The 15,141-nt window shown below is 37.8% G+C and overlaps 1 protein-coding gene across 1 annotated transcript in view; it reads right to left on the bottom strand.

The window, feature by feature from the left end:
• The window catches only part of gfra4a (GDNF family receptor alpha 4a), a 163,340-nt gene that overhangs the window by 43,202 nt on the left and 104,997 nt on the right, over positions 1–15,141 (bottom strand). The window lies entirely within an intron of this gene.

Below are 15,141 nucleotides of genomic sequence, written 5' to 3'. Positions count from 1 at the left end.
CTCTTCCAAAAAAAAAAACTGAGTGGACAACTACTCAAAAAAAAAAAATCACTAAAATCACTAAAATCCAAACCATGGAAATCCAAACAATGACGTTTAAAGTAAAACAAAGGAAGAAAAACAAAGACTTGACACAGATTCATTACTTCTTTTATCTAACGAAAATTAAAATGTGGGAGTGTGATTTTGATCTTGTTTTTTTTTCACGGGAGTGGATATTAGTCATTAAGTTATCATTTTTGTATGTCTTTTGTTTCGCTTGTTTTAGATCCATTTTAAAAATAAACTGAATTGTGAAGTTTGTGGATTTTTCAAATACTTCAATAAAAAAAAAATAATAAAAAAAACAAAACAGTAAAGGACCTTGATCTTTTGTTATTGTTAAAACAGAATAACTGAATCTAATAACTGCATTGCATAATAACATTGCTTGCAAATAGTGATTTTGCATTGACAGTGATGCATCTTACCGTTGTTATACGTGCTATATTATTCATGGATTCATACAGTTGTCACATGAAATACATCAGGCCCCTATGAGGGGGTTTGCACTTCACCAATACATCCTGACAGGCTAAAAATTACACTGAAATGTTTCTGCTCCAGTCAAAACAAAGCATCACATTTGTTACAGACTGGCCTACAAGGGGGCAGCATCATTTGAGAAGAAAAACTAATTTACCATTTTTATTTCATGTGGCAGTAATCACATGCAAACTGTATTCCCAGAATGCTTGTCTATTCTCAGTTGCCAAGGAACTACTATTGCCAAGGAACTACTATTCTAAATGATGTAGTACTTTTTTAATCAATCCATGCGTTGTATCTACAAAGTAAAAGTGATGTACTCCTGCTCACCTGTATTAAGGTATCCAGTGAAATGATTTTTTTTCATTAGATATACTTTTATTCATTATCATTGTAAAATTCAACTATATAAAGATTTAGATTTTGTTTTAACCACAAATTAACTTATGAACACACACGGTTCTTTAATCTACAAATACATAATCTATCTCACAGAAAATAGACTGTCGTGTTGCATGGAGCAAGCAACGAGCAACAAATATTGCACTACACAGACCCAGTGAGTCAGCCATTTTGTAGTGCTGTTTAAAAATTTCAACAGACACTTTTCGTTCACTATATAGCGCACTATAAACTTGTCATGTGTTAGCCTAAATAATGTGTGTAGAGTTCAAAATCTGGAAGCAACATAAGCATTGTTGCCAACTATTTCTAATGTTGCTGAAGTCTGCTAAAAAGGTGTCATATGCTAATTAGCTTATTCATGATATTATCATGTTACATTTGCTGTCTACTTGGTTCCAGCCTTTTACAGCTATATTTTAACATTTTCATCTCTCAGTTAAGTCACTGAGGGAGTCTGACAAGTAGCTTAATCTGGTGACAAATCCACTAAATTGGTTACGCTGTACATGTTGAAATAGGCTGCTACTGCTCGGTACCACTAGCTAGAGCTTGCTAGTGCCAACATTTGTCGCTCCTTATTGCAATTTTTTTTTACCCATTGAGAAAGACCGGTGAGCAAATAATACTCTTCAGACTTCTCAACCGTGGAGTGTTTAGTCTCTTTTTCTGTTGCAGGACTTGAGAAAAAATAGGTACAGCAATCATATTGGAAACTTAAGTTGTTCAGTCTAAACAGTAAACCGGTTGGGGTTAAATGGTATGCAGCTCGCTTTAAAAATATTTTACATCTAAGCAAAAACTTGGCAAAGTTATTATAGTTATTATTTAGTTATTATGTTTTGACATATTTAATTGCATTTAGTTGGTAATATTGATTTATTATTAGTATATTCAATTATTATTATATAATTATTATTATTTCATAGTTACAGCTGCAGTTAATGCTTGAGTGGGTGGATACAGTACAATAATTGAAAGAAAAAAACAAAATTTTGTGGAAAGATATGTGACAAACATGTTTTTAAGTAAACACAGCAATCTTGTGCTGTCCATCATCTCAGATTTGGTGTTCACATATCTTGTGCATACAATTAGAGTAAAATGAATAAATAGTGAGTGAATGAGTGAGAGAATACATGGACATGTTGAACACAGCTCTCATGTTATGGCTACAGCCAGGAGATGTCAACTGCCAACAGCCTTTGTGTAACTTCTGTAGGAAGGGGCTGGATAATTCCGACATGGAGCCGACGAAGGTGAAAAAGTTCTTGGAAATCAAATATCTTCCCAAGGTCTAAGACTGAATTCTAGTGTAATGGTATGATGTGCAACACAACATATTTCTGTTTGAAGGAACATGCAGCTATAAAAACATAGGGTTTGACGCCTCAATAAAAGGAAAAAAGAATATAATAAAAAAATGGCCAGAATGATGGGAAAATACACATGGTGAAGGGCTGAGAAAAATATTGTTTTTTGACGGTGCAGCTGTATTTAGGATACCACCATTTGCTGCTCACTTAGTATTTCAGACAGAATTTAAAAAGACTGTTCAAAATAATGGATATTAGTTTACAGAGGTGACAAGAACTGGTTAGCCACTGCTTGATAGAATCTTAGAAATCATGTCCAAAACATTCATGTGTTACTGACAACTAGATGAGGCTTCTTGTGCGGCAAGCTGGTTTTCAAATGAAATATTAATCATGTTTGATTAAATCACGGCTTAATCGAGTGATAAGGGGTGAAAGCATCATCCCGACGGAGGCAGAGGCTTGATACTTCCTCATCAGCAGGCTCATAAAACTGTCAGAATTCTATATCGTCACTTGAGTCAACTTATAACTCCTCGGAGAGGATGTGAATCTATAGATCCGGTAAACCGCATAACGGCACAATATAAGTAAATCCGGTCTACATCCTTAGCTGATGCCTGCTGTGCTGTGTGGAAAAAAAATGGGTTAAGTGCCCAGCAGAAGGCTTCTCAACCTTTCCAAGGAGTCAGCTAATCTAGTGTTGGGCTGTCAATAAAAGTCTAGACAGACAGTGAGGCCAGAGGCTTGTGAGGGTTTCGGATGCTTGTGGATGCTATTGAGACAATGCGTTTGACACTCATGTGAAGAGCCCATCTTCAGCAAGGTCTTGACAGGCAGCACTTATTATGCCCCCTCGCCTCCTCCTCACCACCGGCAGTGAAAAAAATTCCACCTTCAACAACTCATTTATTCCACTATAGACTTTATAACTCTGCTTTATTTGATGTAAAAAAGCAAACAAAGGCGGGAAAAAAAGAGCAGGCTGAGAAAAATGTTTAGTTCTGATGCAAATCAGCTCCACTCCAGTATTCTTGGCTTAAGAGATGGTACCTTTTTGAAAAAACAGCAACAAACGAATCGGCCTTATGTCAAGATACAACTCACTCTAAATGCAGATTTGCATTGCATATGATTTAATCCCTATGGTAGATTTTTTTTCACTTGATTATTTTCTCTTTCCAAGTATGTTGAACTGCAGGTGGGAACAGATATGTGGGTGGTGTATATGTGGGTGTTCTGATGTGGAAGGTGGAGCAGAGAGGCACCATAAAGCAGGATTTGGCTTCACTCATTTTCAAGGGAAATACATGGTCTCTCTGAGAAGTGCCAGTGCAAATCACATTAAATTGCAACTAATCCAGTGTGGAAAGAGGTTTGATATTTGTCTGAGAAATTAAGCAGTACTTCAGATTGCAAAAGATAACTGTTTGCCCAGAAATGGAGCTGCGACGCACTGGCAGTTCAAAGACAGACAGTCAAAACCAATTAGGAGAAATCACTTGCCTTGTCATTCAAATTTGTTCCATCCAATATTCCTTTCTGTTTATCCTACAGCGGTAGATAATCTGGTTTTAGCTCTGCATTTTTTCTTTTACACACCATCACCATATCCTTTTCTAATCTATATATAGATATAGATTAGAACCTCTATATATATATACTGTATATATATATATATATATATATATATATGTCAGTTCACATCAGTCATTCAAAATATTCTCTTTTGTTCATCTCATCTTTGTTCTCTACAAGTATGAGTAAAGGTGATGCCACAAATCCCCTCGTCTCATTGAGTGATTCCTCACATCTTGCCAAAACCCTACATTCATGTACAGGACAGCCACCGGACATCAGTCACTGCCATCATCTACTGACAATGCGGAGCTTCCTTTTAAAATTTATAAACCCATATACAAGGCACCATCCATCCATCTATCTTGGATACCCATCTATTTTCTGGAAGTGCCTAACCTGATTCAGGGTTGCAGGGGACAGATTGCAGTACCATCACAGGGCCAAAGTCATTCATACAATGCCGATTTTAGACTGATATGTATGTGTGTATACTTCCTTGTAAAGCAACAGAAAGAGTCATTTTTTGAATGTCTGTTTCTTTTTTGGATTTATTTTCTTAATTTATTGCAGAGCTTGGATTGACAAATTGCCAAAGTGTGGGGCTTAAGCAAAATTTTGTTGTTTGAATGATTACCTTGCAGCCAAGCGATGACATGACCTTCGCTGGAAAAATCAGGCCCAGAAAATTCATCAATGAGTTCAAAATGACCAGACTGGTCATTTTTGCATACCTTAATTATGACCCATGGAGCATATGCATATTGTACTTCATGTATGACTTCATCTAGAGTACTTGCTGTGGTGTCGTGGTGCCATTTTCTCAGTAGAAATGGCTACGGGAGAAACCAGCCTAAAGTCCAGTATACCATAAGACCATGTAGCATTGCTATAAATGGTTCTTTAGTCTTTTCAAGCAAGAATGGCTTGTAGTGCACCGCTTTGTGCCAAGTTCTGTCAGACAATTGTCAATAAGTTCCACAAAAAAAAAAGATTTCAATGCAAAACTGCAACATACATTTTGGTTTGCCAACTTCTACTGTGTTGATCCTAAGGCTGCACTGCATGAGAAATAACCTTGCCTCCATGATAAATAAAGCCACAGGAGGGTCTGTGGTGGTATGGGGAGAATCACCTCCATGGTAAGTTGGAAAGTAACACTTGAGACAGAGGCATAATGCATATACTGGACTTTTGGAGAAACATGTAACCATCAAGCTGACGTCTTTTCCAAGGAGGTCTATGGTTATTTTAGCTGGATAATGCCAGAGCTCATTCTACATGGCCTAATATTTAGATGCAGAGTGTGTGTGCTTGAATGACCTGCCTGCAGTCCAAATATGTATTCTATTGAAATTATATGGATCGTCGTATAGAGGAGAATCAGACAATCCCCTGAAATGTTGTATACAGCAAGAAAATACCCAAATTCCTTTGCTTTAGGATCATCTGTTCCAAGGATGGCTGATTTAACAGAATTATAAACATGATCTAGCCCATCTTATTCTTATTAATGCCGACATCATGTTAAATATTTTTTCCTTCAATGAAGCTGGTCAGTAAAACCACCAATAGAGAAGGTATTTGTACAGATCTGTTAAACAAAGTTTCAAATGAAATAAACAAATTAAAGATCTAAGTTTTCATTCCATTTCAGAAAATATCCCAACTGTTTTAAAAATGGGATTTGTAGAATTAACTTCACTCACAAAGGAAATCTTACCACTCTAAAATGGTCAAACACAAAACTGTCTCAGTCAAGTCTTCAGGTCAGTGCTTCCGCAGCAAGATTTTAACTCATTTTAAAGTTCTCAACATTGACTGAGCTATCAAAGCTCTGGGATCAAAAGTGCTCAGTAAAGTTTGCTCTCAAAGTTTGAGCTGTACACTCTGCATTCTAGTTTTTTTTTTAAGTTTAAGATTCAACCCATTAGAACGAGCAAATCTCTCTCTTCATCAGCTGTTGAGTGACTTGCTAAAGAGAGTATCGAGAATCCTATTAGAGAAAACAGGGGCTTGGATTGTTTATTAAATCTTTGACAGCACCGTTGAGGGACCGTTCTTTTGTTGCTTGGTACTGTAGTCCTTTATTAGCTAACTGTGTCTCCCTTAACACTTTTTAACCAAGATGACTCACTGTGTTTGCCGGGGCTTCTTCTGCTCTATTCTCTCTGTTTTTACTGCTGATAATAATGCCGGCTCTACTCCTGACTATTGCTGCCAAAACAGAAATGCAACATTCTTCCCGTAAATTCATACAGTACACACACACACACATCAGTGTGAAAGAACATGCTCATACTGAAAAGTTCTCTAATTTAGCTGAGCAAAGGCTTCTTCGGACAATAATTGAACCTCCAAATGCACTGAGGGACGTTTGCTCTGTATCATTGATTCAGCAAAGCATGATGAAATTTAGCAGAGAACCAGGAGACTATTCTGGCCATGATGCAGAATACTAATTTCTTCCCTTTCCTTACCCAGTGACTAATCCATCCCAAAGAAAGTCAATATCATTCTGCTCGAGAATAACTATACCAATAACCATTGGACATTATACTTTGTCTTCTTAGAACTGTTCTTTATATGAGGTAAATAAAACCTTCGATGCAAAACAAAGCATGACATATTACACCTTGTTATCATTTGTGACAAGGTGTAATATGTCATGCTTTGTTTAGCAAGTTTTGACAATACGTAATCCAAAATGCAGCAGCAGTGTGTGAAAAACTGAGTGCTACCCTACTACCTCAGCAGCCCCTCACATGTAGTCTCGCATGTTTGGGAATATATATCATTCGCCCAGAAAGCTGGAACAGAGGGGCGATGGCAGCATAGAGTTCAGGGGTCAGGTGTTTTGGAAACCTGCTTTTCTAGAAAAGATATATAGGTTTTGTTAATTGAGAAATTATGTTAGACTCTATTTCCAGTGCTGTTAAAAGGGAACTCTATTTTTAAACACTATTTTTAAACCTTAATTCTGGCATGAAATATGTTCATCTACTCACCGAGAACAGTTTGGTGAAAGTCGGCGTCCTTCGGAAGATATTTAGATAACTCTAGATCCATATAACGGAATGAACAGGGCAAAGATGATGCAGCCTCTAAATAAGGCATTATCTGTCTTTATTTCACCAATACTTTAAGACGAGTGAATGAATGAACGCGTATTATTGCTCTGTTAGTTCATAGCTGCAATGTTGTTGTTATTGTTGCTATCGGGGGGCTTATAGAGGGCTTTCTACACACTCGTCTACTGGGATGACGTCATCGACGTGCTCCGCTGCAGCACAGCTCATTCACTCCAGTAAGGAGTAAGGAGATGGACGCATCATTCTCAAAGTTGTCCTCCACGTCGTCAAAATCTGATAAATATCCTGCCATGTTACACAAAATTATCAGTAGCAAACTCCGTGTGAAGTTAGCTGACTGTCACAGAGCACATAAAACGTATAAAAGCTGGAAACCTGTTTTAGCGTTTCTACTTTGGATAATTTTGGAACATACTAGTATGAGGCAACTGAACAAACTCCAAAATTGTTAAGTGAAGGAGAGTAAGTTGAGTGTTTTGTTGACAATTTTTTTTCAGCATATTCCAATCAATTAGCTAATTCAGACTGTTAATTCACAGGTTTAAAATTTAGCTTATGCCAAAACTTGAGATGGCACCAAAATGCATATGAAGATGAAATTGATGAGTCGAAGTAGTTGTAATGGATGTAATAAATGTCTAAACAGATTAACTGGGGTCAATTCTAAAAAGATGTGAAAGTTAAAGGTGTGGGTGAGGGAAACTAGGGTCTGTGGCAGGATCGAATGAATCCATTTGGATATAGCTGCAGTGTGTGTGGGCTCTTTGTATTGGGATGGTAACAAATGAAATAATCCTCAGGCTGCTAAATGTTGCCATGAAAGGTTTTCTGCAAGAGAAGCTTTTTACCTCAGTACTGTGTGTGGTGAACAATATCATTTGGAATTTTTTCCAGGCTAAATGACCAACTTATAAACACCAGGGAGGCACAATTTGCCTTTGAATTGTGAAAACAACCACCTCAAAAAATGTTTTGTTTGCAAGGATTCAAATCAGAGCTGTGCCTCTAGTTACAGTTAAGGTGACACAGAAAAAATGTATGTAAATACAAACTGCCTGCAAACACACAGAGGAAAGGCAATTGAAAAGGCATCTGCATGAGCTGTTTTTGCCACAAATATAAAGTATATTTTAGTCTGGAAAACAATGCAATGATGTGTTTCTGTGTGATGCTTTGTGATATCTATTACTAGTTAAATAATGAATTTGATGTAAAAATTGAAAATAAAACATTGAGGCTGTAGTGCAGTCTTTTAGGTTGCACGGTGGTGTGGTGGTCAGCACTATCACCTGAGCTTGTTTTTTGGTTGCTGCGTCTCTCATGGCGCATGACATCAGAATCACGTATTTCCACCTGGCGCGCCATGAAAACGTGGCGCATAGTCGTGCACCAGTCAGAATCTGTAACTTGGCGCGCAGAGAACAACAAACAGTATGGACCAATTCGAATTCAGGCTCGGCGAGGAAGTGAGTCTGTACAGGCGCCTGTACGACATTACACTGAAACAACATAGGGACCATGTCAACTCCCAGAACTCGCGGGTGGATATTGGCAGAACTTTGGGGACTTTGCTGTTGTTTCAATGGAAGCGGCTTGAGTATTATGAAAAGCGCTATATAAAACCGATCTATTATTATTATTATTATTATTATTATTATTGCATCCTGAAAGGCAACGATAATTACCAAGTGTGTTCATTGAAGGATGTACTCTTTCATAACAAACAAACAAAGAAAAGTCAACACATTACACTTAGAAGTCCTATAACAGACTGTAATGGTGATAACACATGGAACATAATGCAAGAAGACTTTGGAGGTCAGGTGGGCATCATCATGCCTATTAAAATTTCAACTTCGGTTGGCTCATCAGCTATTATGTAAGCAGAGGTGAGAATCCTCAGGAATATATGACCGGCACGACAGCGAGACGTCATCTGCGAGCCATCGCGACAACCATGTGGGAACCGGAAGGCGGATGTACTGTAGTGTTGGGAAGTTGAGAACTCTTTTTACTGACTTGGATCTTTCACTCTCGAACAGTAAATTGAACGAATCGTTGAACGAATTGCTAATTTTTCCAGCAGGTGGCGCTGTAGCCCTAATATGGGCGTTGCACAAAAAGGCCACGATTCTAAACACTTAACACTGAAGGAAACATAGTTTGCTTCAGCTGAGCTGACAAAGTCCAATATACAAAATGCCACAAACAATTCAAACCATGTGAAAACCTGGGAAAGCAAATACACAATAAGGTGACTTGTGTCTGTATCCTCCCTGCCATTGTTGTTTAAAGCATGACAGTGACTCGGTAGCTGTCACGTGACAAATGAACGAACGAGAACGATCCGTTCAGCCCTGTCACGTGACAGCTGGTAGAGAACAAGTGAATGTAAAACTCACATTCATTTTGACAATTAGTAACACTATTAAGTGAGAAAAAAGTAACAATAAGTTCCCTAAAATGTTACATGGTGCATTTATTGTGTCCTATTACTATTATTATTATCATCATCATTATTTCATTATTATTGTCATCATTATTATTATTACACGAATAATGATACGAATACGAATACGATTCGTTCGCGAATGACACCACTAATGTACAGGGCCCATGGTGCGTAACGGCAGTACAACACAACCGCGTCAGGGAGATGAACGACACAACAACAACAGTACAGTCTTTTTTTCATTTGGAAATAATCTTTTAACACGTTTCCTCTGCAAACCAAGCTAATAAGTCCCACTGAGTCAGCAGCTTTGTAAAGGAAAACAGTTCCCCGCGTTTGAAAGGTATGCTAATTCACTTTCCAGCCGATAATAAATGAGAAGATGGTCTGACATCTGCCAGTTTGTACAAATATGTACAAAAATGGAGTGTTTAGGGGCTGGAATATGTTATCTTTCGAAAGAATCAAGCTACCTGTTTACCCTCATTTACAACCTTTGTTTTTATTTGACCTTTTCTTATTCACATCTTCTGAAGCTTAGAGATTGCGCCAAAAAGTTTTTATGCTCAATTGCAGTAACTTTTGCTTCTTCTAAAGAAAATCTGATTTGCATTAAGGGGAAAAAACCTTTCTAATTGTATCTGACCTTGCAAAGATTACAATCACGTGATTCACGAGCAATTTCTTCTGAGCCGATAAAAGGTAAACTCATTCGACTGACTGGCGTCCTAACAATAGAACAATATCCTAGAAATGAAAGTAATGGAAAAGAGATCTCTCCATTTTCTATTTCTGAGTGTCCACTTCCCTTTTTTAATTTGCTGTCAAGTTTTAAACACATGGTTAGGATTAGAAAAATATACATGTTAGGGTTACAAGGTTTTAATTTTCATTGATTTCTGTTAAGGCTATCATGTGATTGCTCCTCTTCATAACCCAACGGTGTACATATGTTGCGAATATGAATACATTCAATAATCCAACCTTCTTTGTGAAATTCCAGCACTTAAAAACAACATAAAATGGCAACAAAAACTTCACCTTATCTTGTAAAATTATTAATGAAATCAGTTAAAACTGATTAATATGATTGAGATCCTAAAGCCTGCTCACAAAACCCATTAGAGGGCATAGCTGACAGCGCACTTGAATATGTCTACGCTGCCAGCTGCACAATGCCAACAAGCAAAAAGAGGGTGTTAGACAAGTTGACAATGGTCCTGACCATAGAACAACTGGTTGTCAACGAGACAGTGTTATCTCTTGCTACTGTCTTTTGCCACGTTAATGGGCTACTCGGACACAAAAAGAAGTACAAATGCTTACATTCATATTTTTCAGTGTTAAGATGGACTGGAAACCAAACCAGTTGTAGACCACAGTGCTGGGAGAAAAATTAACTTAATATGTCATCAGCTTGTCAGTAAAATGCTCTGTTGGGAAAAGCGAGACCTGGGAAAAGATGTTTTCCTGAATTGGATATTTTTTCACTGTGCCAGGAAATCCATGGACTTGATGAAAGAGCCCAGAGTCAGTCCAGATGTAATTGTTACCAATTTCCTCAGTTAGGCAGCAATCTGGGGAAACAAGGCCATTTGTTTCATCTATTGTCTGGGTGCTGTCATTCTGACCTTAAAATCCTTAATCTTGTTTGAGAATAGTGGCTTTGACACTTGCAGTCTTTACTGCTGATTGCTTGTAATGTCGAGTATGTTGGAACATAACCTTAATCTCACTGTGGATGTGGATGAGAAAGCAAGCTAAAATGTAAAATACAGACAACACAGTAGGGACTTCAGTTGATGGAGAGCTGACATTTACTCTCTCTTGTTGGTCTAAATAGTGTTTGAATAACATTACAGTCTAAAATGAAATACCTATTAATTTTAAGAAAACTTCTCTAGCTTTCCTTGTTAAGTCCCCCCATGCTCTTAAGTGTGGTCACCCCATTATTAGTGCCCTCAGTGATACCTGGGTTTTCACAATTGTGTCTTCCTGGTAGATTATATCACAAATGCTGTTACAGGAGGGAAGCCCAGGGGACATCCATTTATCAGTCACCTCAAATAGCTCCTCTTGCACCAAGGAAACAGCATTAGCTTCTGAACACCTCTTCTGTACTCTGAAAGTGAAGCCAGACAACCTGCAAAAAAAAACTCACCTCAGAATCCTTGGGTCATTACTCTTTTTGTGTCCATGACAAAGTCTGCAACTAATAAATCATTTCAAACTCACAGCCCTTTTTACTATTAAATTTTGATACAAAAACATTAATGCTCACACTCATCCAGTCTACAACCACTCCATTCTAATCCTTGCTGAAGTCAGCTATGCAGAGTCAGAGCTGATAACCGACAGGAGGTGGGACAAATCAGTTTGAAGAGCTATCTGCAGGTAATGGCACTGGGGACGTCCCTAAAGGATAAGATACCTTTAAAGGCTTTTTCTCTTGTTGCATTTCAGTCAAAATCACATCGTAACTCCTCAATCACATATAGGCTTAACAAAACCCAGAGTTTCACTGTCAATGTAGATGCTAATGTTAAGAACTGCTACTTTTTTCACCACTTTTTTCACCATTTTGCTGATGTTTGTTTTCTTCTGGAAACGCTGTTGCAGTCATACATACAACCGATGTTTCAACTTCACACCTGCTTCACAGAGGGTTGACCCCATGCTAGGAAACATCCTACTCTGAAGTAGGAACTAAAAAACACTTTAAAAGCAGTTCTATGAACTACAATCATCTATAGTCCTGTGGTGCGGACACAAAGAAAGAATGGCAACAGTTAAGAAAGGCCACGCTCCTAAATTTGGAGTGCGCCCATAATCAGACTTTAACTTAGACCTTAGCATAGCTCAAACCTTAGTAGTTGATGTGCCGTTGCCAGTTTTGGTATGTACCTGCAAACTAGTTTATTATTAACCAGATCAGTTGCTGGTTTTGACAAAGACATAGCCTCTGCTGGACTTCTCTATAGTCAAGGTAATATTAAGAATTCAAATACATTCTTTATGGCTTAAGGTTAGAAGGGAGCAGGAAATGAGTAGAGATGACCCCAAACCTGAAATGCTTTGCACTTCCGTAGTGCCTTTTGAAACTTGTTTAAGATAATAAATATTTTTCAAATCCATACTGTTAAACATAACTACCAACTTCCACCTTCTTTTTCCAAGAAATGTGATCAGTGGGATTCTACATTAGTTGGTAGCTTTGAGCCACTCTTTTAAAATGCAAGTTTTTGGACCATTGCGCCAGTCCATGGTTACTGACCACAAACACACTTGTTGAGTATAGAAGCCCCACACAACCCCGGCTGTGCTGCCATTTAGGAGCTCAACTGTCAAAACATCACAAAATTCTTCCAGTTTCAAAGGTTTTGGTGTGAAATGCAGCCTTTTTGAAAATTTGCCAAACTGTGATTGTAGAATTCCTAATCTGCTATTATTGCCAAAGCAAGTACAGGGAGACATCCTGTTCCATGCCTTTACAAGCTTTAAATAGCTCTAAATCTGAACGCAGCAAAAGCACTAACATAGTTTTCAAAGAAAGTTTATTTGGTACATAATCTCCCCCAATTACTGTCAATGAAAAAATAAATAGATGCTTAACAATACAAATCTTGCTTGTCAAAGAAAAAAAAAATAAGAATGAGAATCCATAAGCAAAGGTGTTGCAAGGTACCATTTCTTCACGTTTACTGCTATGTCTTCCTTTAGTAACAGCCATTCCCACTTGTATTTTGCCTATTTTAAGGGCTCACAATACTGTTTTTTGGCAAACAGGTTTAAGTTTTTTTCTTATCATATCTTTATTTTTTGCATTTGCTATTTTTTCCTCAAGAGAGAATAGGCTGCAAAATCTGGCGCAAAGACAGAAACTATTACAATTGCAGATTTAAGGATCCAACTTCCTCTGAATTTCAAAAGACGCATGCCAAAATACCCTCTCCTCCTTCCTTTGGGAACATTTCTTGTCTCCTCCTCTATTTCAGAAGAATAATACATTGAAGTGAACACACACACACACTGGTACTGCATATCATCACCACACATGACACGCTCTTACATTCACTTGATTATCGCATACAACCACACAATCTTAAAATTACTTACATTTTCTTTCTGCTACACATACACACAAAAGATGTGAAAAAATATGAAAACGATAATACACAACAACACTGCATTGTTGTTCCATGCCCTGGTACCTAATCTCTTCACTTTATCTCTCCAGGATACCCCTTCATGCTGTGTGTTCATGTGTGTGAAGGGAAAAGAGAATGAGCTGCGTGTGAGACTGTGAGTTTCCACCTGTCGATGTTTACCTGAGAATTACATGCTTTTGGTGTAAATGTGTCTTTCTGTCTGCCTGGTTCTTGTGTTTGCCCGTTTACTGCTTTTGTGTGTGAGCAGCGTTACACAAACATCTGTGTGCAAACATATTTCTGACAGCAGAAATCATGTTGTCAAAGTTGATCCCCAGTGGGGAACACTACAGAAACAAAGCTAACAAGTAGGAAACTTTTTTTTCCTCATTCATCATAGCCTTGTCATTTACCTTTTTTGATAATCGGATCGTTGAAAATTCCTAAACAAGTGCAGGTTTATATAGCTTGTTTTAAGATGGAAGTTCAGCTAGTTGGATTTGGTTATTTCATAAGACTATATTTCCTTAATGTGAGTACGGGACCCACTCATCCAGGCTTTAATTAATCTGTAGTGCCTGCTTGAAGGCAACAGATCCAATGGATAATATGCTGGATGGGCGGAGTCTTTATGGATGGACTTAGACCTTCTAAGATAGCAGTAGCTGGCATTGTCATTTGATTGGCATCAAATCAAATTTAATTTATATAGCACTTTTTATACAAAAAGCAGTGCTTCACATAATAAAATCAATACATACATAAACTCACACTGACAACCACACTGCACACACCAGAGGACCTCAGGGTCCGCAAGGGTTCATAATTTAAAAGCAAATCAGATAAATAAGAGAGCCCAAGACCATTAAGACATTTATACACTACTAAAAGAACCTTAAAATCAATCCTGAAACGCATGGGGAGCCAATGCAGCGATTTTAAAACTGGTGTAATGTGTTCCCGCCCTCTGGTCCTCGTCAGCACACGTACAGCTGAATTCTGAAGTAATTGTAGGTAAGAAATCCTTTTTTTAGGAAGACCAGAGAGAAGGGCATTACAATAATCTATTCGACCAGAAATAAAAGTATGCATCAGCACTTCCATGGCAAGAGAGAGAAATGGGCGAACTCTGGCAATATTTTTAAGATGATAAAATCCTGTCTTTGTGACATTTCTAGTATATGGGATAAAATCCAGCTCGGAGTCAAAAAGAACACCCAGAATTTTCACACGTTGAGAAGATTTAAAGTTTTGTAGTTTTGGTAAAATTATCTCTCTCGTCTTCAGGACCGATAATTAAAACTTCAGTCTTGCCCTGGTTGAGCTGTAAGAAATTATCTGCCATCTATGACTTTATATCTAAAATACAGTTTAAAAGAATTTTAACTGGTTCTAGGTCATCAGGAGACACGGCAATGTAAAGCAGTCTATCATCAGCATAGCTGTGAAAACCAACACCATGTCTCTTGATGACATCCCCAAGTGGCAACATGTAGAGATTAAAAAGCAATGGGCCTAAAATTGATCCTTATGGAACACCACACTTGATTTTATGAATTCTTGAGGAGCATGTATCCGTACTTATGAAAAACTGTCAATCTGTGAGATAGAAGTAAAACCATTTA

This window comes from Leuresthes tenuis, unplaced genomic scaffold, assembly GCF_036924035.1.
Source record: "Leuresthes tenuis unplaced genomic scaffold, fLeuTen1.0.hap1 SCAF_15, whole genome shotgun sequence".
Lineage (NCBI taxonomy): Eukaryota > Metazoa > Chordata > Actinopteri > Atheriniformes > Atherinopsidae > Leuresthes > Leuresthes tenuis.
Note: the sequence above shows the minus strand (reverse complement) of the source record. Positions and strands in the feature narration are given on the sequence as shown.